Genomic DNA, 25,842 nt, shown 5'->3' on the forward strand with positions numbered 1-25,842 from the left:
ATCTACCTGCCTCTGCCTCCCAAGTGCTGGGATTAAAGGCATGCACCACTACCGCCTGGCAAAAATTAAAATTTTAAAGGAACCCCAAAATTCCTGACAGTTGCTAGACTAAAATTCTCAATAGCATCTTACTTGAAGCACAAGCTGCCCCTTTGTCGCCCTGCGCAGCTGACTTTAAAAGACTCAGAGAGGACACATTCAGAACCTCTAGGCCAAAATTGTGCAAGCGTCCAGCTCTAGTGAATTCACAATCCTCACTAGTCAGTCTCTTCTGCTTGCACCTTGATCAACTATTGAGCTTAGCTATACGCTCCTGGAGGGCACACACTAGATCCCATCTCAGCCCTACTGCAACCATTCTTCCCAAGACTCATTCAGTATTCTCTTCAGAAACACTTACTGAATGCCAACAACACACCCATCAATTTTTAAGAACTGAAGAAACAACCCATGGAGGTTGTCTTTCTGAGAAATACACAGTGTTTATATAAGCTTGATTGATTTTTTAAAACAATTTTCACAATGAAACCAAGGTCCAGTGAAAATGGAAGCATGAACCAAAAATCTTGTTAAGAAAGGAAGGCCCCAGCACTGAGCACTTCCCAGAATGCACTGCTGTGTATCTCCAGAGTAACTGTATCTGTAACTGTTAGCTATAGCTAATCTCAGTCTCCTGAGACCCAGCCAGCCACTGCTTAAATCGGGAGTCTGTTTTTCTCAGCAGCTTCCTCGGTGGTTCTGATGAGACCTGTCCAAAGCTGGTTTCCAAACGCTTGTCCTGCAGACACTGAGCCAGAAGCTGCCATCTAAACTGTATTTGTTGAAGGTCCAGCAAGATCCAACAGGCAGTTTTAAATGAGTTATTGGAGGAGACTTTTAGCGGAATGACTTGCAAATGTGTGCAAGAGGCTCCGAGAAAGGCTGGGAACCCCCAGGTGGGTCACACCACGCATATCAGCTGTCAGTATTTAAACTCAAAGAGGCCAGAGTGTGATTATGTCCCATAATCAGGAGATGGAGGGGGCCTCCTGACAGACCAGGGCTCATTACTTGAGAAATGTTAGCTTGAGCCAAATCCAACTAGAGTCTGGAAGGCCTAACAGCTATTGTTCATGGCCTCAGCAGCCAGCCTGCTGGGAGACAAAGTGGATGGCAGAGCTGGAGGAACACCCCCAGGACCAGGGTCTAAACTAGCAGCTCTTCAATTTCGTGTAAAATTGTTTCCTGGAGATCTCTTAGTTACTCATTGTCTCTATTGCCAGAGACAACCAACAACCAATGCCCATTTTTTGTCTCTTCTTCTTCTTCTTCTTCTTCTTCTTCTTCTTCTTCTTCTTCTTCTTCTTCTTCTTCTTCTTCTTCTTCTTCTTCTTCTTCTTCTTCTTCTTCATCACTAACTGGTATCCAATGAGTATATTCTGTGTACTCTGATGTTCTCTATCTCTCTCTCTCTCTGTGTGTGTGTGTGTGTGTGTGAGAGAGAGAGAGAGAGAGAGAGAGTTTTGATGTCTTGTTCCTTTCTCGATCTCTCTCCACCTCATTGTAAAAATTATTATTTTTAGCATGTGTGTATATACTAATATACATTTGGGGCATATGCATGCCACAGCATATGTGTGGAGGTTTAAGGACAACTTCGTGGAGTTGATTTTCTCCTTTCACATTTATGCTGTTCTGAGGATTGAACTCAGGTAGTCAAGCTTGCTTGGCAGGCACCTTTACCCTCTGAGCCTTATAGTCAGCCCTCCTATTTATTTTTTCAGATGAGATCATTCACTGAACTTGGAGCTCTCTGACTCAGCTAGACTAGCTCCTAGGCAAGCACTGGGAATCCTCTTGTCTCTGCCTCCCCGACGCTGAGATTATAGGTGCATGCCACTGTACGTGGCTTTTACGTGGATGCTGATCTGAACTCGGGTCTTCAATCCTGCAAAGCCAACTGAGCCCTTAGCACTCCTAGGTATAGAGTACCTCAAAGCAGGGATTATTATTCTATAGCAATGATAAGGAAATTAACGTAAAGATTATACAGCTCTTTTGAGTCGCGCAGTGATATAAAATAAGCAACAGGTCGTGGCTGGGAGCCAGGAACCGTCTATGACAGCCCATGTTATCAGCCGATATGCATTTTTCCCGGGCAAATATCCACCCCAGTCATTTTGGGTTACTTCAGTGTGCGTTGTAGGCATGTTTGTTTTCTTTGTACAGCATTTCGTATTCCTTCATCAAGGATGTTCATGTTTATTAAATATTACATGTTTCCTCTTTATACCCAGGAAGCAACTTGGGCCTTGTGGGGTATACTCTGTTTTCTGCATCTATGCGTTGGGGATTAAGAACTAGATCTGGATAATTTTTTCTATGCTTTGTACAATGCAGACTGCAGTTAAGAACCACCCACGGCAGTCTGTGCTGGAACGAGGGGTTTCCTTGGACGTGGTCACTTTAATGCAGAGCCTAGGAGAGATCCTAAGGCAGCTGGGATGGTTGGTAAAGGCCATGTTTTAAAGGCAGTCTCAAATTTATAATAAGAAGCTCAGACATTCTAGAATCACATTTTAGAACATTTAAATAAAAATTTAAAACATCTCTGGAAAAGAAACCAAAATGGTGAATAAAAGATTAAATTATCTTTCTTCATATCTTATGAATCTAGGGTCTAGGGTTATTCTCACAGGCCCATAAGCATAATTTCTAGTCTTCCTTATGACAATTCAAAGCACAGAAGTCTCGTGATAAGGAGACCGGGAACTGGGAGATGGTTTGGCCCAAACAAGTCAGCCTGGTGTCTAAAGATGACGGTGATGAAGGATGCAGGCTGTCCCAACAAAGCCCAGAGCCCCATCCCCTTCAGCCTGGGCTCTAAGCATGTGACACTTGTCTCAGCACACACGGTGTTTATTTCACTGTGTTGCAACTGCTTGTTTATTGTTTGCTTCCCTTGCTAGACAGAAAGATCATTGAGGACAAGTATGTAGCGCTGTCCAGTTCCATGCTCCTAGCTTAGTGACTGTGGGAAGCATCTCGGGCTGTGAAAGAAGCACATTCTCTCAAAGTTTGTGTTTGAGCGTTCTCGATTTGAAATAAAATATGGCTTTTGAAGACACCAGGTCCTCAGGTGAGCCCCGGGGGAAGAATGGCTCCTCACACTGCAGTAGGATTTCCTGCTAGTGGCTTCCAGCCTTACCTGCCCCTGGGGCTCTCTTGACTCTCCTCCCTCCACTCCCCTATGGGCCTTCTTGCTTATCTTGCTTCTGTATCTCATATAGCCTTAATGCTTCCTTATCGTTTGGCAGGATGCCAGACAAATAAAAAAAAGTTAATTTTTTAGTGAGGAAGTAATTCAAACAAACGATGAGACCTCTGTAGGAAACCGCCCAAGAATTGGTGTCAACATACACATCATGAAACAGTGGTGAGGAACGTGAACCCCCTGTTGTGCAAAGCGAAGTGTGGTGTGTTACATGTCATTTCCGGTCACAGGTGAGGCTGAGGACTGCTTGTGTCATGCGCCCAAGGTCTTGAAGCCTCTCGGCCTACAAGTATCTGGCTCCCGGAATGCTGGGCTTCTCTTGTTTTCTGACATTATCCATGCACTCAGTGAGATGTAAGGGGTTAGTCACTAGAAAAGGGCTCCCGGTGCCTGGAGACAGTGGCAGGGAGAAAAGAAGAAATGATGAGCAGCATAAACCATGGCTAGGGGCTTCTTTCTACCATTGGGGGAGAAGAGATCACGTTTATAAGCACTATTAAAGCCCGAGGTTCGATTTCACCAGTATAAATTATTCACGGAGAATGCCAAGGGTTTTCCCTCCCTGCAGGGTGAACAGCTGGCATGCTACATCTTAGTCTGGTGGGTTTTTTGAAGACCAGCGCCCTCTGGAGGTTGAAGTCAGAAAAACAAACCTATGACAAAAAAAAAAAAGGAGGAAGAATTTTCGGCCCTTGCCTCCCCTAAGGACAAAAGCTGGGGAGGCTGGGAGGGAGATAGATACATTCTAGCGCTACTTGAGTGTGAAGTGTCAGGGGACCGTGGGGCCAGTGGATTTGAGGCTAATGTGGCCTCAGCAATAACCCTTCACAGGGGTTGAATGTCCCCTGGAAATAAGTTTCCAGTTCATCTGAAGAGCCAGATTACTTTCTGTAGGAAGGTATGAGGTGTAAGAAGATGAAAGGCCAGACTGGGTGTGGTAGTGTGGGCCTGAAACAGCTGCCTCTTGGGAGGCTGAGGCGGGAAGATCACTGGGAGTTAGAGGCCAGGCTGGGTTGCATAGTGGATCCTAGGACGGACTAGGCTTCAAATTGAGACACTGCCTCAAAATTAAAGATTTAAGTCTTGTCAAGAAGACAAAGTGTACCATGACAACACACAGCTTTAATCTCGACGCTTGGGAGGCACAGGCAGGAGGATCTCTGTGAGTTGATGCTAGCCAGATCTATATATGTCAAGTTCCAGGCCAGCCAGAGATACATAGTGAAACCCTGTCTCAAAGGAAGAGGAGAGGGAGGAAGACAAAGAAAAGGCCATATGACAGGATGTGATTAGCTATGAGCTAATATCGGCCAATGAGCATCCCCGCAGGGGCTGGTGAGCAAGCGGCCTAGCAATTGTTAAGCTGCCACTCCAGACAAGTGTCAGATTTACCTCACTTATTTCCTTAAGAAGAGGAATCCTGTCTCCTGGTTGCTCTCAAGCCGTTGCGTGAGCTCACTGGTGGATTGTCAGTGTGTCACTTGTCTGCCATGGAAAGGGCCACTTTGGGAAGAGCCGGCCAGGAGATGAAGCGATTGCACAGCCGTGACAGAGGAAGCCTGAGAAAGCTCCTGCCTGTGGCTACTGCTGAGGGTCTACAGGGGTGCCGGGGTCCACACTGCCTCCTAATTCCCCCTAAAAAAGAATTCCAAAGTTCAGATGCACAATGCATCTAAGAGGCTTGACATCCCTCGAATGTCTGTTTGGAGAGCTGGAATTTGATGGTGTTCCTGCATCCCAGGAACCAGGTTATATTCACAGTTCCCAGGGCCTTGCCCTCTTCCTGCAGCTTAGGTCTTGACCTGGATACTGAAGCAGACAGCAGCGGGCAGACTACCAGATTCTCTCAACCTGCACCATTTCCAAGCTTGTTGGCTCACCTTCTAGCTGGCAGCATGAACGTATGTTTGCTGGCTTCTTTTGGAGACACGAGTCCTCTAGGGCCCTTGGCACTGCAGGCCAATAGCGCTGGGGAGATAAGAGCACTCTCCGGCAACCATTCGACAGGGGCTTAAATCCACTACAGCAGCAATAGACCGTAAGGACAGCTGTTAGTGAGGCCGCACTAAAGGCAATGTTCTTTAAAATGTTCTGGAATTTCATAAAGGCAACACTGCACCTCAAAAAGCCAATGTTAATTCTAGGAAGTAATTCTCCCAAAATTCTTGCTACGGCCTTGAGCAAAATGATCTAATGTCCATTGTATAAACTCTGTCTCAAGAGAGTCAAAACCCTTGGGTTCAGGAGACTTTTAGCTCTCCTACCAGATCCTGGCATCTCAGAAGAGGTTTTGCAATTACTTCTCTCTTGCTGGACCACAAATGACTACCAGATTTAGTGTATTAGGTCACCACCATCTGCCACAATGACTATGGGCTGAAAATCCAGAGGAGACCTCTCTGAGTGGGAGTTCAGAGCTCCGCCAGGTTGTCATGTGCTGGTCGCTGTTTGAGGAACGGCTTCCTAGGCTGCTCCATTACATACCTGTAGGACAGATGTCATAGTGAGACCTTCTGTGGAGCTGCGTGTTGCTGTGGCCTGGCAGTCTACACCCTTGAGGGCGAGAAACCTGACGAACCCTGTCAGAAGCTACATTACCTCTTCTGACCTGAGCTCAGAAACCAGGCTCTGCCATCTCTGCTGTGTCCTAAGCTCACACCTGTCAGTCCTTATTCAGCACGAAGAGACCACGTGAGACATGGACACCAGGGCGGGAATGAGGACCATCGGCCATCGGGGAGCATCTTGCAGGCTGGGTATTATGGGATTCAATCAACATTCCATGAGAGGTTTGGGGTGGGAGGCACCGCAGCGGTTCACTGGATGTGAATGTTTGTCATGTGGGCTTGATGACTTGAATCCAGTCTTCAGAACCCACGTGAAAAATACAGGAGATCCTGCCTCAAAGGCAAGGCTGAAGAGGAGAGCCAGTTCCTCACAGCTGTCCTCTGATCTCCACATCTGTGCATGAAGACATCTATGCACACATGCACGCACGTGCGCACACAAACACACACAATAGCAAATATAAAATGAAGGGGGGTTATGGACCAACAGAACGTTAAAATTGTACTGGAAAGAGCTATTGACCAGGCAAGAACTATTTAAATTTTTTTCCTTATTGGCTAATTCCCCATCATGCCATTAACCCCAGCAGGCGGTGATCTATACCCTTAGGTCACAGATGTTACAGCCTATGGAAAATCTTTGCTCTGATAGAGACCCCTCAGAAAGAAGCCCAGCGATTTGTAATCAGAAAACCACCTTTGTGTCTCGGGAGAGATGCTGAACCTCAGTCAGCTGGCTTTCTCTTGAAAGAGCTGGGCCAGAGTTTGGTCAGAGAGCTGCACAGGCAGGTGTTCTCTGGGGCAGGATGTGGCCACACAGTGGCCTCCTTTGTCTTGCTCTGGGCAGAGGGATTGCGCCTGTCTGGCTGCTACTCGGCTTGCTTCCTGGACACAAAGGTCCTACCACTTGGTGGACAGGTCTGTCCAAAACAAATGTGTCTCTTGTGCCTTAAGTCCCTATCCTAGTGCTGAATCCCAAAAGTTGTGAACCAGAAGTGATCCACAGGCTCTACCCTTGGATATCACTGTTCCTACGGAGTGACAAAAGTCAAGTTCCCCCTGCAGAAATGAACTCATCAACAGAAAAGCGGAGGGCACAGCCCTGAACAAAAGCATACAAACGTGGAATGGCGGAACTTGTGGAGTGTTAGCATGCAGCTGTGGGCATGACCCAGGATCTCCAAGCTTATCTTGCAGGAAGGCAACTTTTCTTTACATTTAAGTTTTCCTTTTCTCTTTCTCCCATCTTCTCCTCTTCCTATTCTACCCATTCTTTCTTATTATTTGGAAACACATATCTGAACAGCACTGCGGTGTTCCCTCTCTTTAGCGGGTAACGGGCTAAACTGTATTCTATTACCTTTGACTTGTCTCGAAATAACTCTCTGAAGTGGATATTATCAGCCTCTGTCACTCGGATAAAGCATCAAGGCTCAGTCTCGCTCTTTCCCCTGTTATAGAACGGGACTTTATGGACCATCTACTCCTTGGCATCGTGTCTATTTCTGCGTACTGGCCTGTTCGGTTATTGATGGTTTAAACTCTGGGAGGTCTGGACACATCCATAATCCTGAACCCAGGAGGCTGAGGGAAGGGGCTTTTGTCAAGTTTGAAGCCTGCTTGGCTACAGGGTGAGTTCCAGGTCAACCTAGCTTACAGCATGAGATTCTGTCTCAAAAACAAAACAAAAATAACCAAATGAATGAATAGCAAAGTCTACAAGCACAGGCATTTCGGCTACTTTGCTGTTTGTTACAGTCCTCTTATCTTCTGGAAAATAAACTAACTGCATTGTGTTTACTTGATAAATAGTTGCAAAAAGTTGCAGTCAGTCATTTGGAGGACATTAAATCACTTTCCAAGCCTTCTGAGTCCAGATTTAATACATTTTTTGTGTTTTCCTGCTTTTCTCTTTTCTGTATAGAAAAGTATGTTATTCAGGAGGCTGAGGCAGGAGGGTCATAAGTTCAGTTCCAGCCTGTGCTACAAAGTTAGTTCAAACTTAAATTCATGGCACTTAGCAAGACACTGTCTCAAAAATCAAAGTAAACGCAGGGCTAGGGATATATCTAAGTGGTAGAGCCCTTGGCTAGCATGCATGAGGCTCTAGGCTCAATTCTCAGAGCAAAGGAAACAAGGAACCAGAAGCTCCAAACCTAGGAAAACAGGGCTACCAGCTGCACGGCAGGGTGAAAAGAACCCAGACGAGAGCTCGGGTCTCCTGATATTTCCTTACTCAGCTTGGGTTTTGCTGTCTTTGCCAAGACAAATGTTTTTTTTCCAGTGTGAGTTACTGCTGAGGTTAGCAACTGCCCTTTCATCCTCGTGTGTGGCTGTTGGGCCTCTTAGCTGCTGGGTATGGAAGGAAGTGCACGGTGTGTGTGCGTGTCTCAGTGCCTGCACCACCTTGTCTGTTCTACCTCCGATCAACACGGCCACAGAAGCAATAGCTTGGAACAGTTACGTGCCACTACCAAGCCCGCTTAGGTGCCTTCATCTGGGTTCTATGAGTGAAGATCTGATGTCTAAAACTGTAAGCAAAACACCCGAATCAGCACGTGAGCCAGTCCCCCGGGATGGCAGCAAGGACCTCAGCTGCTTCCTGTCTTTGTTGCTCCTGAGAGCTGAAAGTAAACTGCCCAGGATTCAGCAAACCCAGTATGTGCCCAGGAATTTCAGTTTGGGAAGTAGCAGCAACAACACCCTTAGAATCATTTACTTCTCTAGCCAAGAACAACCCAGATATATCCTCAGGAAGCCAACCCTTACTAGCCAACAGATTGGTCCAGTTAATGGTGTTGAAGCAGCTTGGGATAAGGGTCATGGTGTGACTAAGAAACACAGGTTCACATGCAAATAACATCATCATGCTTCTTCTGAGGACAGTATGGGAGTCCATGTCTCCTTGGTGCCCATCAGCGGGCACTACGCCACTCCAGGAACTAGCCTTCTAGGTCCTGTCTCCACTACTTGGTACCACAGAGTAGATCAAATGAAGTCACCTTCTAAACTGCGTATGAACCCCATCAAGTGGGCAAAACAGGAACCCAAGCCTTTGCTTCCTGACTACGTCAGAGCACGTGATTACACAGAGGAACTTCCCACTCGTTTCTTATGCTCACGGCTTATTTTGTCCTCTGGGGACATAGCATAAAGATTTCTGTGGAATCAATGGAAAGAACGCCGCTCTAGAGCGCAAGTTCAAATCCACGACCTGCTGTTTACGGACTGTCAAGTCTCGAGGGTGTTTATTAACTGGTCCAAATCGCCTTTGCAGTTTTCATCTGTAAATCAGGCACCATGGCAACCCTCTTTCAGGGTGCTGCTGAGCGTGAATAATATTAACACAGCAGCCGCAGGGGCCAGGCAGAACTGGGATCTTCATCCCTGCCAGTGAATGACTCTGCCCCGGATGGTATCAAGTAACTACCCCATGGGTCAGCAAGCTAGCTACTGGAATGTGATGGAGAGGAAGCGGGGAAACATGTTTGTCCCAGGGAGTGGCAGGGTCAGAAGCTCCACTGAAGATGATGCTTTTGTTCACACACTGATTGCTAAGTGGGATGTTACATTGAAACTCAATAAATCCTGGCTTTATGAGCTCTTTTATTCAACACTGATTACGTCTTTTTCTTTTCATTTCACTCATATAAACATTTAAATTATGTTTATGTATGTGTCTACGTGGGTATGTCCATGTGAGTGCCGGTGCCCACAAAGGCCAGGTAATGGTGCACGATTCCCTGGAACCTGAGTTGTAGGTGGCTGTGGGCCTCCTGACGTGGGGGCTGGGAACCAAACTCAGGTCCTCTGGAAGAAGGAACAGCAAGAGCTCTCAGCCTCTGAACCATCTCCCAGCCCCACCATTATGCTTTAAACATGCTAGAATCCAAGGAAAATAGGAAACAATCTCTGACAATGTGGGACTGAAAAATCTATTAGGGATCTTGTGATTCTTTTGCACATCAGAATTCTCTCCCTAAAATAGACATAATGTTCTGGCTAAAATAAAAAGAACATAACAAATTTAATGAGTATTTCATTTGGAGGAGCAGGGAGGAGAACAGAGGAAGATCCTAGAGTGTTGGGCAGACCGAATGAAATCATGACTACCAAAGGAAACTGGGAAATACAAACCACAGCACAGAGAGTGCTAAGTACGGTCTGTGGAGATGGCTCAGCTGCTAAGGAGCTCACGGAGCAAGCATGGGGACCGGAGCTCAGATCTTCCACACCCTTGTGAATACCCAGGGATGTGGCTCCCGTCTGTAACTGCGAAGTGTGGCTCTTCCCATTCTCACTGATGTGCGGATGAGTTTCCCGCCTTCTTTTCCAGGTCAGCTAAAGGTGGAAAAGCAGGCCAGAGGGAAAGGGAAGATTCGTTGTCCTTTTAGGTCCAAGGAAAGGATGGCATGCTTCAAAGTCTGGACTGGCAGGCTTATCTTTGTGTTTATGGTGAGTGTCGCAGTGCCTAGAACTTGGAACATAAGCTAAGAATATTGTGACTCAGTTGCCAATATACCTTCCACTTTGCCCACCTAGTTTTCCATTAGAGGGGACATCTGAGCAATAGTGTGTTTTGAGAATTCTAATTCTCATCTGTCAAGTAACTCCAAGATACCTAATCTCATAGACATGGGTATTTTTTTTTTAAGAAATACTATCGACAAAACTGATTTTGTTCTGCCTGTTTGTGTTTTAGAGTCGGGGTGCCATTCTGGTGTCCAACTGGCCTGGGATTCACTCTATTGCCCGTACTGGCCTTGAACTAGCAACAGTTCTCCCCTTTCAGGCTCCTGAGTGCTGGGATGAATCTAAAAACAAACAAACAGACAAACAAAACAGTGCCTGGGTCTGGAGAGATGGCTCAATAGTTACAGGCCCTCGCTGATTTTATGAGTATCTTCATCTTCATGCGGTTCCCAGTGCCCATGCTGGGCAGCTGACAATTGCCTCTGACTCCAGCTCTAGCTGATTCAGTGTCTTTTCCTGGCCACTCAGAGCACCTGCATACACGTGGAAGACACATGAGCATATACCCTGGCACACGTATGCACATATCCACACCCCCCCACATGCACACATCCACACCCCCCACATGCACACATCCACACCCTCCACACGCATGCACACATCCACCCACCCTCACATGCACACATTCACACACCCCCACACGCATGCACACCCCCACACGCATGCACACCCCACACCCCCACACCCCCCACATGCACACATCCACACCCCCACATGCATGCACGCATCCACACCCCCACACCCCCCACATGCACGCATCCACACCCCCACATGCATGCACGCATCCACACCCCCCACACGCACGCACACATCCACACTCCCACATGCACACATCCACACCCCCCACATGCACGCATCCACACCCCCCACATGCACACATCCACACCCCCCACATGCACGCATCCACACCCCCACATGCATGCACGCATCCACACCCCCCACACGCATACACACATCCACACCCCCACATGCATGCACACATCCATACACCCCACACACATGCACACCCCCCCACATGCATGCACACCCCCACACATCCACATGCACACAGGCACACATAATTCTTAAAAAAGAAAAAAAAATAGCCAAGAGCAGATGTGAACATCCCAAAAGTCTCCCTAGAGGCATGGCCCCTCCACTCTTCATGAGAAACAAAGTAGAATTCATGAGGGATAGTCCAGATTTAGAGACGTGAACAAGACCAGGGGCATGTACACAAACAAACAAACGAACGCAGCCAGGGTGCTGGAACAGAAGTATTAGCAATGAGTTAGGAACTGGGGTGTTAGTAGGCTTCATGCTGACAGTTCCCTGGATCTTGGAGAAGATCCCATAAGTCTGAAGGAGGGGACTGCCAGCTGCAGAGTGACCAGCAGGGCCCCAGCAGCGCCATGAGATTCCGGTAAACAACTGTGCTAAGCACTTCGCTGAGGAGGCAGGGATACACAGAAAAGATATTCCTACTCTGAAGGAAGAGGCTACGGCAGAGCGTTTCTGCAGTCGCCTTCCAAGCTGGTGCTTCTGCGCCCGCAGTGCGGGGACAGGAGGAAGCCAAGGTTGCACAATGTGGCTGCAGCCAGTCTATCAGATCGTTCCAGTTCCCAGTCGGTGTCGGGAACTTCAAAATCAGATCTGAAGGCACAGGTGCCGGAGAAATCCAAGCTAGGCGAGCCACACAGTTATGTTTAGACAAGGAATTTGTTTAGACCGAATTGCAAAGACCAAAGAGGTTTTAAGGACACGATTATTACTGGAACACCAAATCGCATGTAGGCATATAGGAAACCCCTTCACAGGGCTTCCTGGAATTGCTGAAGCCGACTCAGCCCTGTTCTCATTTCATACCCATAAAAACTCAACTCTTACCAAAAGAAATTATAATTTGAGAAAGAAATTCTTTTGTTTGTTTGTTTTGTTTTTGTTTTTTTGAGCAGGGTTTCTCTGTGTAACAGTCCTGGCTGTCCTAGAACTTGCTTTGTAGACCAAGCTGGCCTCAAACTCACTGAGGTCCGCCTGTCTGTGCCTCCCAAGTGCTGGGATTAAAGATGCGTGCCATCACCGCCCAGCTGGAAAAAAAAAATCTTATTCGGAGCTCCTTTTAGATATAGGAATGTTTTTTTTTTAAAGTAACAATATGAATTCAGGATTTCTCATTTACTTTCGGTTTTTGTTTGTTTGAGACAGGGCCTCAGTATCCTGGGCTGGCCTGGAATTCCTTAGGTAGTTGAGCATGACTTTGAATATCTTCCATCCTGCCTCCACCGCTAGAGGGCTGGAATTACAGCTGTGTACTGCCATTGCCCAGGCTGTGCAGTGCTGGGGATGGAACCCGGGACTTGTGCTTGCTAGGTGAGCACTCTACCAGCTGAGCCAGGCTTCCAGTCCTCTTTACCTGCTAATGGCAGAGGATGAAGAGGTCCGTAGTGTGAGGGTTCAGGAAAGGACTCAGAGCTTCCACGTAGAATCCTCAAGTAGTCAACTATCTGGAAGATTCTTGAACTGTCTTTGGGGGGTTTTATGGACACTCTATTGCACATACACATTGATTACATCCTTGGACATTAGCGATCAATTTGACCTTTAGCTAGGAGGCACGTAAGAGATAAAAGACCGGATGGCTATATATTTTCATGTTTTAGGGAGGAGAGGTCCACAAATCAGGTACAAAATTGAAGGATATGCCAAGAATAGCAGGGAATCCCAATAGTTTCATGTAGTATTTTGATTTAAAAAATATTAAATGTACAATGAACAAACTATCAAAAGTTTACATAAATATAGGCTGTTGCTGCTTGTTCATGACCGTGTGACAAGGGCAGCTGCTTTAGGTTACCCCGTTTCCGGGTCCGTGCTGACCCTGTGTCTCCCTGCGTGTGAGGGTGCCTGTGGGAATGAGAGCGACCACTGGCTCACATGGCCTTGGGGAGAGGCAAGGTTGGTTGTCATTTTGTATTGGTTTTGGCTTTTTGTTTTCATTGTAGATATTTCCCTAGTATTTTCACTGGCTCAACACCATGGGAGGACAAGCCAGGCACTGTGGCACATGCTTGTAAGTCCACATCTGGGAAGTTGAGTCAGGGGATTCAGAGTTTGAGGCCAGCCTGGGCTCTACAGCAAGACTTGGACTCAAAAACAGCTCTTTTCCTAAAGTGTATGCGGAATACACATTTTCTCCCTCTGTCTCAGCTTCTAATAGGGCTCAAGTAATTTGCACCAATCAGGTTACGGAGGTCATGGCAGACCAAGGATTGGTCAGAACACCCCGTACTGAGACTTTGGCTTCCCAGAGGGGTTTTTGAGAAACAGGGTGAGCTGATTTCCCAGCTGAAGGTTTGAGAAAGAGCTCTCTGTACGTCTCTAAGGGTAAGGACTAGGGACAAGGAAGACAAGAAGACTATAGGGATGGAGTCCAGGAAGTGGAAAGAGCTTCCACGGCAAAGTCAGCTTACTCTTCCTGCTCCTATGCCTGACCGTCCCCAGGACCTGACCACAACACCTTTATGAGCCTCGAGGAAATGAACTGCTCATCAGATTGCTCTGAGCTAGTATATCTTCTCGAGTAAATCTATAGAAGTCACAGAAGCCAGCCTGAGCTGTTTGAACTGAAGCCGTTCTGTGCTCTGGAGCTTTAAGGTTCCCAGGAATTCATGTGCTGAAATTTTACCAGCCCCAGATGGGTTTTTAAAGATGGGTTGTTTAAGAGACTATGAGGCCCTCATGGATGCAATCTGTGCTCTTCTAAAAGTGGCCTCAGGCTTGGGAGAGACCCCTTCCTCCTCCTATTACGTGAGGATACAGCAGGAAAGAGTGATGAGTCAAAGTATCTTCATTGGGCTCCGCCTTGATCCTGGACCCCTTAGCCTCCGGAGTCATGGGAAATTGGTTACTGTTTATAAACAACCTTGATCATGGAACTTCATCATGGCAGCTAAAATGGTCTGGGGGTGTGTGTGAAAGCAAGACCTTCGCCTTCAGCAGACCCAATAACAATAGAAGTCCCCTCTGCATCTCAGGGCTCCTTAGTGGACAGAGGGAAAAACACTAAATTAGGAATGACTGATGGCCACCCCAATTCTGACATTCTTCTCAGGCTCAGGAGACCACTCTGTCAGCTCTGTATGCTGAAAACTTGATAAGGAAGTGTTTACCCTTGTCAAGGAAAACCAGAGGAGTCTCCAGCCTCTGAACCCAAGACTTTTGGGTGTGTTCTTGTCCTGTTTCTGAGCCCCTCCAGCCTGCAGAGCCCAGGGAATCAGTATACACATCAACAGGATTTAGTCAGCCTTGCTGCGGCCAGGGCAATTATACAGTGGGTTGAGGCACTCTGCCAGGATCTTAACATGAAGCAGGCACCCTGGGGAACACTGACAAATGACTGGGGGCTGTCTGTACATGGCTGGCAGACAATGGCAGCCAGCTGGGCTCTTCTTCCTGATTCGTGTGACAGTTCCAGACTTATGAAACACTTTAGGACCAGGGCAAATGACTCTAGTGGTATTCCAAACAACAGTCTTCAGCCTCATCCAAATTATGGCTCTTCTTACTACTCAACTATCATGGGTCTTCAAGGACAGAACAGTCTACTCTTAAAAAACATAGATGGTGGGGGCACAGCTGGAGCTGCAAGGTTAGCAGGGGCCTCGGTTTTAGCAGCTCTACTTGGAACCTTAGGTGCATCTCTCCCTAGCTATATGATCCTGGTTCAGATTTCCAACCCATAAGAATTTCAAGCTCTGTAGCTATGCAACAGAACTGGAATATTTGATGAAGGAGGAACTGGGATGTGAGATGAAGGAGGAACATGGATGCAGGATGAAGGAGGAACTGGGATGCGGGATGAAGGAGGAACTGGGATGTGGGATAAAGGAGGAACTGGGATGCGGGATGAAGGAGGAACTGGGATGCTGGATGAAGGAGGAATTGGGATGCAGGATGAAGGAGGAACATGCATGCAGGGTGAAGGAGGAACTGGGATGCGGGATGAAGGAGGAATTGGGATGCAGGATGAAGGAGGAATTGGGATGCAGGATGAAGGAGGAACTGGGATGCGGGATGAAGGAGGAACTGGGATGCAGGATGAAGGAGGAACTAGGATGCAGGATGAAGGAGTAAATATTATAAGTGGGAATGTGTGGGTCGAAGGCATACACTAGGTGCTCCAGCAAAGACCCTCTTCCTTCCTTTCTTGTTTCTAAAACGCCCATCTCCCTAAAAAAAAATCAGTCAAGTGAATAATATTGAAGTTCACTGAAACAGTGAGATAACATATCCCAAACAAAAAGCTAATTTCTCTAAAATACAAAAGGATTCTAGATGTATTTATAAATATATTTGCTTTATAGGTAGAACTTATACATATGCATATCTATACATGTATATAAACTATGGTCCTGAGGTTGGACCTAGGGCCTTGTCATTAAAGAAATCAGGTGTGTGTCTGGGGGGTACAACTCAAGGCTTGGCTGGTGCCCTATATTTTTCACAGCCTTAGATTTCTAGTGCTCCAGAACTGCCAAAAGAGATTTGTTTTTATTTTTTGTTTGTTTGCTTGTTTTGCAGAGACTAACAACCCAATAGAAAAAATAGAGGATTAATATTCAGGAGGATGCCTATGTGTTTGTCTTTGGATTCACCTTCTTATTTAGCTTCTCTAGGATCATGAATTATAAGCTCAATGTCTTTTATTTATGGCTAGAAACCAAATATGAGTGAGTACATCCCATGTTCCTCTTTTGGGTCTGGCTTACCTCACTCAAGATAGTGTTTTTTATTTCCATCCATTTGTATGCAAAATTCAAGAAGTCCTTGTTTTTTACTGCTGAGTAATACTCTAATATGTATATATTCCATACTTTCTTCATCCATTCTTCCATTGAAGGGCATCTAGGTTGTTTCCAGGTTCTGGCTATTACAAACAATGCTGCTATGAACATAGTTGTGCATATACTTTTGTTGTATGATAGGGCCTCTCTTGGGTATATTCCCAAGAGTGGTATTGCTGGGTCCAGGGGTAGGTTGATGCCGAATTTCCTGAGAAACCGCCACACTGCTTTCCAGAGTGGTTGCACAAGTTTGCATTCCCACCAGCAATGGATGAGTGTACCCCTTTCTCCACAACCTCTCCAGCAAAGGCTATCAAGACCTACATTGGAGCACTGGACAGAAATCTCAAGGTCCAAATCAGGAGCAGAAGGAGAGGGAGCACGAGCAAGGAACTCAGGACCGCGAGGGGTACACCCACACACTGAGACAATGGGGATGCTCTATCGGGAACTCACCAAGGCCAGCTGGCCTGGGTCTGAAAAAGCATGGGATAAAACCGGACTCGCTGAACATAGCGGACAATGAGGACTACTGAGAACTCAAGAACAATGGCAATGGGATTTTGATCCTACTGCACGTACTAGCTTTGTGGGAGCCTAGGCAGTTTGGATGCTCACCTTACTAAACCTGGATGGAGGTGGGCGGTCCTTGGACTTCCCACAGGTCAGGGAACCCTGATTGCTCTTCCAGCTGATGAGGGAGGGGGACTTGATCGGGGGAGGGGGAGGGAAATGGGAGGCGGTGGCGGGGAGGAGGCAGAAATCCTTAATAAATAAATAAATTAAAAAAAATAGAGGAAAAGAGCAGAGAGTTCTCAAACTAGAAAATACAAATGATTTTTTTTGTTCATGTGTTTGTTTTGTTTGTTTGTTTTGTTTTGTTTGATGTGTCAAGGTCTGACTTGTAGAAGATTCTCTTTAAATTAGAGATCCCCTGGGTTGAGGGTGTAGCTCAGTGGTACAGCACCTGGGTGTAAGGGGAGTGTCGTCAACTCTACAGCTCAAGAGTCACTTCACATCTCTGTCGTGTTCTGAGATTTTCAAGGCTCGCTCATAAAAACACCAAACACTCTGTTGTTCTGGGGGGGGGGCATTTTGAAATCTAGCGTCACAGGGGGGCCAGGCGGCCTCATAAAGGCAGCGGAGCATGGGCTTTGCTAGCTGCTGGGGACACCTCCTGGTGAGCATCTTTGCATTTATCGCCACAGCTAGGCCAACCTCAGTCCTCTAGGCGCTAAGTCAAATATACAATAGGACACAAAAACAATAGTTTCAGCTGAGCCTGTTTAAGTTGTGGGAAAACACCTAACTGCCTGGACATTAAGTTTGGGGTGGTTTATAAAGTAGCACTATTGTTCCTTTACTAAGACAGTATCCTTTATCTGCTGTGTTTCAACAATTCCTGCTCTTTTTAGAGAATCTCTCTAGGCTGGCTGGAATCGCTGGGCACTGTGCCCATCATCCCGCACCTCAGCATAGTCTTCAGCCCATAGCTGCTTAGTGTAAAATGTGATCTCTTGTATCAAGCTGAACTACTGAACCAAGTCTATGGAAGGCTGTGACTTTAGACTGTTGCACACAATTAGGCTAAAGCTAGAAGTTGGGGTCGTGGGATTGTGTCTTTGTCTAGCTTCTTCTGAGTTCCATGTCCCTCCTGGTCTCGCTTTCTCACACACTAGAACATGAGTTCCAGATGCTATGCCTGGGCATCAGATATAGAACAAATGCAAATAAAAGTTACTAAGAAAGCCTGGCAGGGATTATTCCTACCTGTCTCTTATACCTTTCCTGAGAAAAGACGAAACGTTAATATTTTGATGTATGCGAAGTTATTTAATACTTGTAGGATACTGGTGTATTTCCCAGCACTTCCTAGGTGCTAGTCAGTTGTCCACTCTATTTTATTGAGACAGGGTCTATGTAGCCCAGGCTGGCTTTGAACTCACTATGAAGGTCAATCTGGCCTTGAACTTATTGCAATCTACCTGCTCCAGCCTCCTGAGTACTAGGATTTATAGGCATGCATCAAAGCAGGAAGCTACCACATGCTTTTTTATATATTTAATAATACTGCCTATTCATTGAGCAGCTACTATGTGCCAGACACCGTTTTAAGTATGCTTCATGGGTGACTGAATCCTCACCACAGCCATGCCAAGGGTAGACTATCATTGCAAATGATGCCACTGAGACTGACTCATGATCAGACGTGTGCAGACAAGGTACAGAGCCGGAAGAGCCTCTACAGTACTTGCCCAATGGGGTGCAGCTACAGCGAGCCCCCAAAGTGCAGTAGGGTGCTTACCCAAATGGAGTGATCCTGTCCCATTCTTCTCTGAGCCATCCTGCCGATCCACCACGTGGCAGCATCTTTCGGATAGTGGTCTCAGTGTGTTTGTGTTTTCTTTCAGTGGCCTCCTCTCTTCTCTCTCCTTACCCAGAGCCTCTTAGGACTCAAAGTAGCGCTTCTCTCTTCAGAAAGATAGAGGCATTCCCACATCAACTGCCATCACAGTGGCATCCTGGATGCCCACCAGTAGACAAACGGGTGTCAAAAATGTCCACTTGTGTATCCTGGACTATTACTGCACCCTAAGAAAAGAGATCCCACAAAGTATGAACACCTGGATGGACTGGGTAAAGTAAACATGCCCTTAGCAATGCCCACATGATTCCACTTATCCAAGGTATCTGGTGGTCAAGTTCAGGGAAACTGTGAAGTGAGTTGTGGTTGGCAAGGGGTTTCACGGCATAGCTCTTGCACTTGTGCAGCTTCGGTTACACAGGTGAGTAAGCGCTAGAAACCTGCAGTTTGATATGCTGCCTGTTGATCATAATACTTCATCTTATACATAAACTACGCTCTGAGGAGCAGGCAGAATGGACTCAGGGGTGTAAGTGCTCGTGCTGTAAGCCTGACGGTTGGAATTAGCTTCCCCCAGCATCCATGGTACAAGGAGAGAGGAGACTGCACCAAGTTGTCCTTTGAATTTCACGTGCCAACCAGGACACTCCGTAATAAATAAGGTTCAACAATTCGAAACATGTTGGTCTACTTTGCTGGCATAAACACTGTGGCCAGAAGCAGCTCTGGAGAGAAATGGGTTTGTTGCGTCTTATACTTTACAGTCCGTCTTCAAAGGAAGCCACGGCAAGAACTTGCTGGCGAAAACTCAAGCAGACCACAGAGGAACACTCCTTACTGGCCTGTTCTTATGGCTGCTCAGTCTGCTTTTTACACAGCCTATGCCCACCTGCCTGGGGGTGGCTTTGCCCACAGTGGCCTGGGCCCTCACTTCCATCAAGAAAAGGTCCCAGAGACATGCCTACAGATCAATATGCGGGAAGCCATTCCTCCTGCGAGGCTAGTCTGGCCAGGTGACTCTAGCTTGTGCTAGGCCATCAAAGACTAACCATCACGTATGCTAAGAGCGGAGATCTCCTGGTATGTTCATGCCACAGCAAAAGCTTAAAACTAGTGAAAAACTCAAATCCTGTTCCCATGCAGGTTTCCCTGATTTCTGCTGCCCTCGTGGTCTGTGGTGAGTACCGGCTGTGTGTACTGGTAGTATATAAGTCATTTCTGCTACCCCGTGTTAACCACTGTGGCTAGTCCTGACTCTTCCCCTGTAAGCAGGACCTGTATTAGGGCAGTCTGAATTACAAAGTAGTTGAGATCTAGATCTAGTTGGTTGTGTTGTTGTTGTTGTTTTTTTCTTTTGACTAAACTCTTTCTAGCAAGTGCTGGGTTCATGGCAGAAATAGTCATAGAACTGGGAGCTGGGAAAACAGATCAATGCGTAAGAACGTTTGCTGTGCAAGTGTAGAGGACCTGAGTTAGAATCCCAAGCATCCATATAAAAAGCAAGGTGTGGTCTCATGCATGTCTGTTACCTCAGCGCTGCAAAGGGAAAGGGATAGATCTGGGGTTTGCTGGCTATCAGCCATGCTCTGGGCTCAGGGAGAGATCCTGTTAGCATCCTTGCACATCGGGCCCCGCCCCTTGGGGACCTGAAAGAGTGTATCACTCCTGCTCTTGGCAGACACAAAAGGCCCCTTTAAGAGACAAGCTCCTCTCACTCCTGCTCTTGTCCCCATCAGTCGCTCTGTCCCCTCCCCTCCCCGATTTTCTATTTTTTCCTGTTTCTTAATGAAACTTCCCACACAAGCTCTACCTGCCTGGCATGTTTGTTTCCTACCCTCCAAGGTCCCATCTTGCCGCACCATAACAGTTGCCATCTCAGGAGACTAAGGTAAGGAGCAATAGGACAGGGCATTGATGTCCTCCTACGGCCTCTGCACAGGCGTGCATGAGCACATCCACCTAGGTATGCGAATGTCACTCACACGTATGCATAAACTGTATGCCTAGCACACGGTCACTGAAAATGCAGAACTGAATCTGAGACCGTCTACCATGGGGGACTGGTCAGGCTTTGTTCCTTTTCTGGGAAAAAGACAGCTCTGTCAAAAGGAAAAGTCCCGTGTGAAAACCTACTGGAATTAGCCCATCTTCTACATTTTTGAGCTTGTTACAGGGTCAGCCCTGTGTGCGCTGTTGCCACAATACTGCATGTGACCAAATGTCCTTGATTTGACCTTGTGGGAATATGTAAACCACGGGACTCAAGGAGGGACGTCTGTGGGAGGAAGGATCATGTGATGTGGAGCAAACTCTGTTTGCGATTCCCTGACGGCTGGTGATTTCTGGGAAGTGGCAGGAGGTGACGGCACAAAGAGCCCAGGCCCCACAAAGACGGGACTTCTAGGTGGGCAGGAAGTGGGGAGCCAGGGCGCCTGCAGGTTCTGCTCAGCACTGGCGTTTCCTGGTCTGTCAGCATGAAACTGCTTCAGGCAGGAGCAGAAGACAAGCTAAGGGAATACCTGCCAGTTTGCCTCCTTGTGCTGGGACACCAAATCCATGTTTGGCTGTAAATAAGAGCTGGTTTTCACATTGTATTAAGGAGCTGGTTGTGGTGGCTCAGGTCTATTATACCAGTACCCGAGGGACTGGGGAGGAAGAGTAGCGAGAGTTTGAGGTTAATCTGGGCTTCCTAGTGAGTTCCGGGATAGTCTGGACTTCGGAGGAAGACTATGTCTCAGAAAACAAACGAATAGTAATATATGGAATCAAATACATCTAGAAAAGCTGAGATGGGGGCAGAAATAATATAAATACAGCATAAAACTCTCAAGGAAAACAGAACCCGGCCCATGTAAAAAATAAAAAAAAAGAACAAAAGGAAGGAAGACAGAGATAGAGATGAATGGGTGGATGGGCAGATGGTTTGAATGGATAGACAGACAGACAGACAGACAGACAGACAGACAGACAGAAGTTAAGAGTGATGGCTCATGCCTATTAACACTGGGAAGCTGAGGTAGGAGTATTCCCTTCAGTTTGAGGCCAGCCCAGGCTGAAGGGTTTGTGCCAGGCGAGCAAAAGCTATATAGCAAAAATCTGTGTATAAAATCAAAACCAAACTGAAGTTAAATATTAATAATAATAGACTACATTGGGAAGCTAGTTATTTAGAATATCACATCCATGGCTCTCATAACCCCTCAACTGATCCCCCTCAACTTCATATTTGCAAACATAAGTGATGTATATTGGCGATTATCCAAAGAAATGTATGTTTGTGTTTTAAAAGTCAAAAAAGAAAAAGAAATGGAAAAGAACCTGAGGTCCAGTTCTCCTGGGGTAGTCCTTAAGTTTTGGGAAAAGTCTAGCCTTGCTGACAGTGGAGGGTGCCCCTCGTGTGTAGGTGGGACCCCGAGGTTGCTGTGAGTGCGTGTGACTTTAACTCAGAAGAGAAGACGGCTCCCCCGAGGCCGGGGTCAGGGTTGGAACGGGAGATATTTGGGGCACCCACAGCTGTAGGAAGTGCACGCTCTCTCTTAATTTTGTTTACTTAAGAAGAGAAAAAGAAACCCACATGTTTCTTTGAAGCCCTGTGGGACTGTTTGCTCTGAGATTCCACAGAGAAAGCCCAAGACTGTTGCCAGAATGTCGGTCCCACCATTTTCTGTCCTTGGATTTCATGCCTGCTTCACACTTGGAATAAAGATTCATTCATTCCTGTGCCAAGAAACACAGAATCCTATTGTTTTCCTGCCCAAATTGTTCCAAGACCATCTCTTTCTTTCTCCTTTTCCTTTGCCCCGGGGCTGTTAAGCCCAGATAAGCATCTCCATTGGCCCTGGATCTGGTCTCCACAGGGACAGTATCTTTTCCTTGCCAGTGCCTGGAAGGAACACCCTGTTGCTCCCAGCAAGTCTGCTGCCCTCGCCCCTTTCGCAGGCACCCTTATTAAACTCTCTGGGTTGTCAAGCCAGATCTGCTGTAATTCCCCATCCTGGGGACAGCTGTGTCATTTTCATAGGCAGGGTGACCGTGAGCTTTCGCTCGGTGGCAGCCAGCGGGTCCGCAGAGGAGGATGAACAAAGCTGTCCCGCCTGCTATGACATGTTTCGTCCCGGAACATTGCCTGCTTTGGTCTCAGGAGAAAGGCTGGCTTAATTACGGTGAACTCAGAAGTGTGAAAAAAAATAACAGGCGAAGGGATTCTAAGGAAGCTGGTTATCTCTTCGAGTAAAACCACTTTCCCAGCCAGGGCCTAAAATTTTTCTTTTGTATTCCTTACAGAACGTTCTCAGTCACTTGGAGGATTGGTTTCCAACTGTGGCAATGGCCGTGCTGGCTCTCTCACGCCCCCCCCCCCACCTCCCTGACTCCCCAGGGGCCTTCCACAGACCCACTGCCCTGCAGCTCCACAAGGATGCCAGCCCACCCCCCCACCCCACCCCAGTTTCTGGCAGAGACAGCCTCTCTCCTCCCGGACGCCTCAACCAATTATCTCCTCCAGGAATGGCCTCCAAGTTATTTAGTTTCTGTCCTTTCCTTTGTCTGCTGGCTCCAGTCCTCTTATTTTAAACACAACACAACACAACAAAACAAAAGAACAACAGCAAAAAAAGAAAGAAAGAAAAGAAAAAAACCCACCCTTTCCCCCTTTGATCCATTGGACAACTGTTTCATGGCTTCTCTTCCTCACCTCCTACAACACCAAATCACCTACAAGCCTTTGCAGAACCCGATACCAGAATTCCTTCCCCTCCTACGAAGAAGGCTTTTCCTGAGGGCTACCCTATCCCTCATTTCCAGTTACAGCTGTCCCAGCACTGAGACCCATGGTAGAGTCTTCACTTAGGGAATAAAGATCCTGCCTTTATTGTCCTGTCTTTACATGGCTGTGTTCTTTAATAGCTACCTACTTATTTAGTATGTGTGTGAGTGTGTGTGTGTGTGTGTGTGTGTGTGTGAGTGTGTGTGCAAGTGCACATGAGTGTGTGCCATAGCTTGTGAGCGGAGGTGAGAGGTCAGCTTGTGGGAATCAGTTCTCTCTTCCCACCGTGTGGGTCCTAGAGATGGTGCGCAGGTCACCCAGGATTGCTGGCAAGCGTATTTCCTCCCCGAGGCGGCTTGCTGGCCTGGCCCCCGCTGCTTATTTTTGGTTTCAGCATTCATTAGTGTGAGGACTGAATACAAATCTCTCTAACTGAAAGAACAGACTTGCATTCTCTGTCTTCCAGATGCAACTTATAAAGCCAAACGGTTATAAGTCACATCTGGGCTCCCTGGGTTCTCCACCCTCACTCGATCCCTTAGGTTGGTAGTAACTGAGGACTCAGATCTCCTCATCCTGTGTCTACCGTGTGCTGGGAAGTGTGAGAACATTTTTTTCAGGCCATCAGATATATAAAAGGACTCAATTTGTAGTAATGTTGAGATGGCTCAGTGGGCAAAAGCATTGGCCACCAAGCCTGATGACCTGAGTTTGAGTCCCTGAACCCACAAGGTATGAGAGAACTGTTGCCTTCGAGTTGGTCTCTGACTTCCACATATATGACGCAGCCTCTGTGCCCAATAAAATAAGTGAAAGAAAAGAGAAAAAAAAACTCGGCTAAATAATCTTATTACTCTTTCGAGCGGAAGTAATAGTTTGGAATTAGAAGTTACCAGAACTTTAGGTTTATAAAACATTTCAGATGGGTTTGCATCCGACTCTTTCATATTAGTGATCTGATTAAGTTTATGCTTATACTTTACCTTTTGCAAGTCTAGACCTCACTGTTGGTAGCCATGGGTAATAGATCCTTTGGCACAACCTGGTAGGCTACTGGCCGAGTGGTAGAGGGAAGGGTTACTGTGGCACCATTCCTGGAGGTTGGCTCTGTCTGGCCCTCCCTTCATGACTTCTCATTTGCTGCTTGTACCAGTTGTGGCACAGAAGGCTTCTTCTGCACGTGATTCCATTCAATGTTCTCTCCTCAGCAACTGGTTGCTGCTCAGGGGTCGATTGCACTTCTAAGATGTCTGTGTGTGACAAGGAACAGGAGGTGTTAATGACCCCTCGCTAGCCACTTCCTTCCACACTCACTGGTTTCTCTCCCCGTTTTGCCCTGAGGTCCTCGTTCTTCTAGCCAGCCAGCATAGAGACCAGGATGTGCCACTCTCCTGCCTTCTTCTTATGAGGATCTTAGGGACTGGAACTGGCTGTGTAGCCCAGGCTGGCCTCAAACTTCCCATGTTGTGATTTCAGGTCATGCATTACCACCCTGCCTCTGCCATGATTCCCGGCACCTCCCTCTCCCATGCTGATACCTGGAATTCAGCTGGAGTTTTGCTTAAGATGAACTCAACTGATCCCCTAACTGTACCTATGTCCATGGCACCGATGGAAAGGTGAAGAAATCTTTATCTTCACCATTTACAGGAAACCTTCATCTTCTGGGACTTTCTGGACACTCTGCCATTCACTGCCAGCGTAAGCCTTAGGGTGAAGTGTAAAGCACCAAGCAGGAATGCGTCACGTGACAACTAGCAGGGAGACATGCTATTTTAAGGAAGGTGTGAGGTGTTGAGTTGGGAAAGCATCCAATTGGCTAGCATAGTGTTGTTCAGTAGAAAGAAACTGAACCGCATAGACACTTTAAAATTTTCCAGAAGCAAAAATGTAAAAGGAAACAGGTGACTTTCATTTTAATAATATGCTTTATTAGCAGGGCGATGGTGGCGCACGCCTTTAATCCCAGCACTCGGAAGGCAGAGGCAGGCGGATCTCTGTGAGCTCGAGACCAACCTGGTCTACAGAGCTAGTTCCAGGACAGGCTCCAAAGCCACTGAGAAACCCTGTCTCGAAAAACCAAATAATAATAATAATATGCTTTATTTAGCCTAAGTGATTCAAAATAGCATCGTTCACCACATGATCAATCCAAAATATTTATGACTTTTGAAATTTTAGTGATAAAATTTTTTAAATACAGTATTATTTTGCACGCTGAATTAGTTATACTGTCAGTATTTAGTAGCCACTTGTAGGTAATAGCCACCATGATGGATTGTGGCATCTCTGAACCTCCTGGTAGAAAACACCCCAGAAGGGGGCTGGAGAGATGGCTCAGAGGTTAAGAGCATTGCCTGCTCTTCCGGGGGTCCTGAGTTCAATTCCCAGCAGCCACATGGTGGCTCACAACCATCTGTAATGAGGTCTGGTGCTCTCTTCTGGCCTGCAGACATGCACACAGACAGAATATTGTATACATAGCAAATAAATAAATATTAAAAAAAACACCCCAGAAGTTGTTAAATCCCACAGGG

The 25,842-nt window shown here is 46.8% G+C and overlaps 1 long non-coding RNA gene across 3 annotated transcripts in view; it reads right to left on the reverse strand.

Annotated features, from left to right (window-relative positions):
• The window catches only part of LOC142854661 (uncharacterized), a 37,721-nt gene extending 12,709 nt beyond the window's left edge, over window positions 1-25,012 (reverse strand). The window contains exons 1-4 of one of the 3 annotated variants that reach the window (XR_012911357.1): window positions 24,844-25,012; window positions 24,289-24,555; window positions 18,481-18,647; window positions 9,414-10,826 (exon numbers count right to left, since the gene is read on the reverse strand). This is a non-coding gene — a long non-coding RNA (uncharacterized LOC142854661). Of the gene's footprint in view, window positions 1-9,413; window positions 10,827-18,480; window positions 18,768-24,288; window positions 24,556-24,843 lie in introns of those variants that run through there. The other 2 variants (XR_012911356.1, XR_012911358.1) reach the window with 2 other exon arrangements.
• Between the last annotated feature and the right edge of the window lie 830 nt (window positions 25,013-25,842).

Source organism: Microtus pennsylvanicus, chromosome 7 (genome assembly GCF_037038515.1).
Source record: "Microtus pennsylvanicus isolate mMicPen1 chromosome 7, mMicPen1.hap1, whole genome shotgun sequence".
Taxonomy (NCBI): Eukaryota; Metazoa; Chordata; class Mammalia; order Rodentia; family Cricetidae; genus Microtus; species Microtus pennsylvanicus.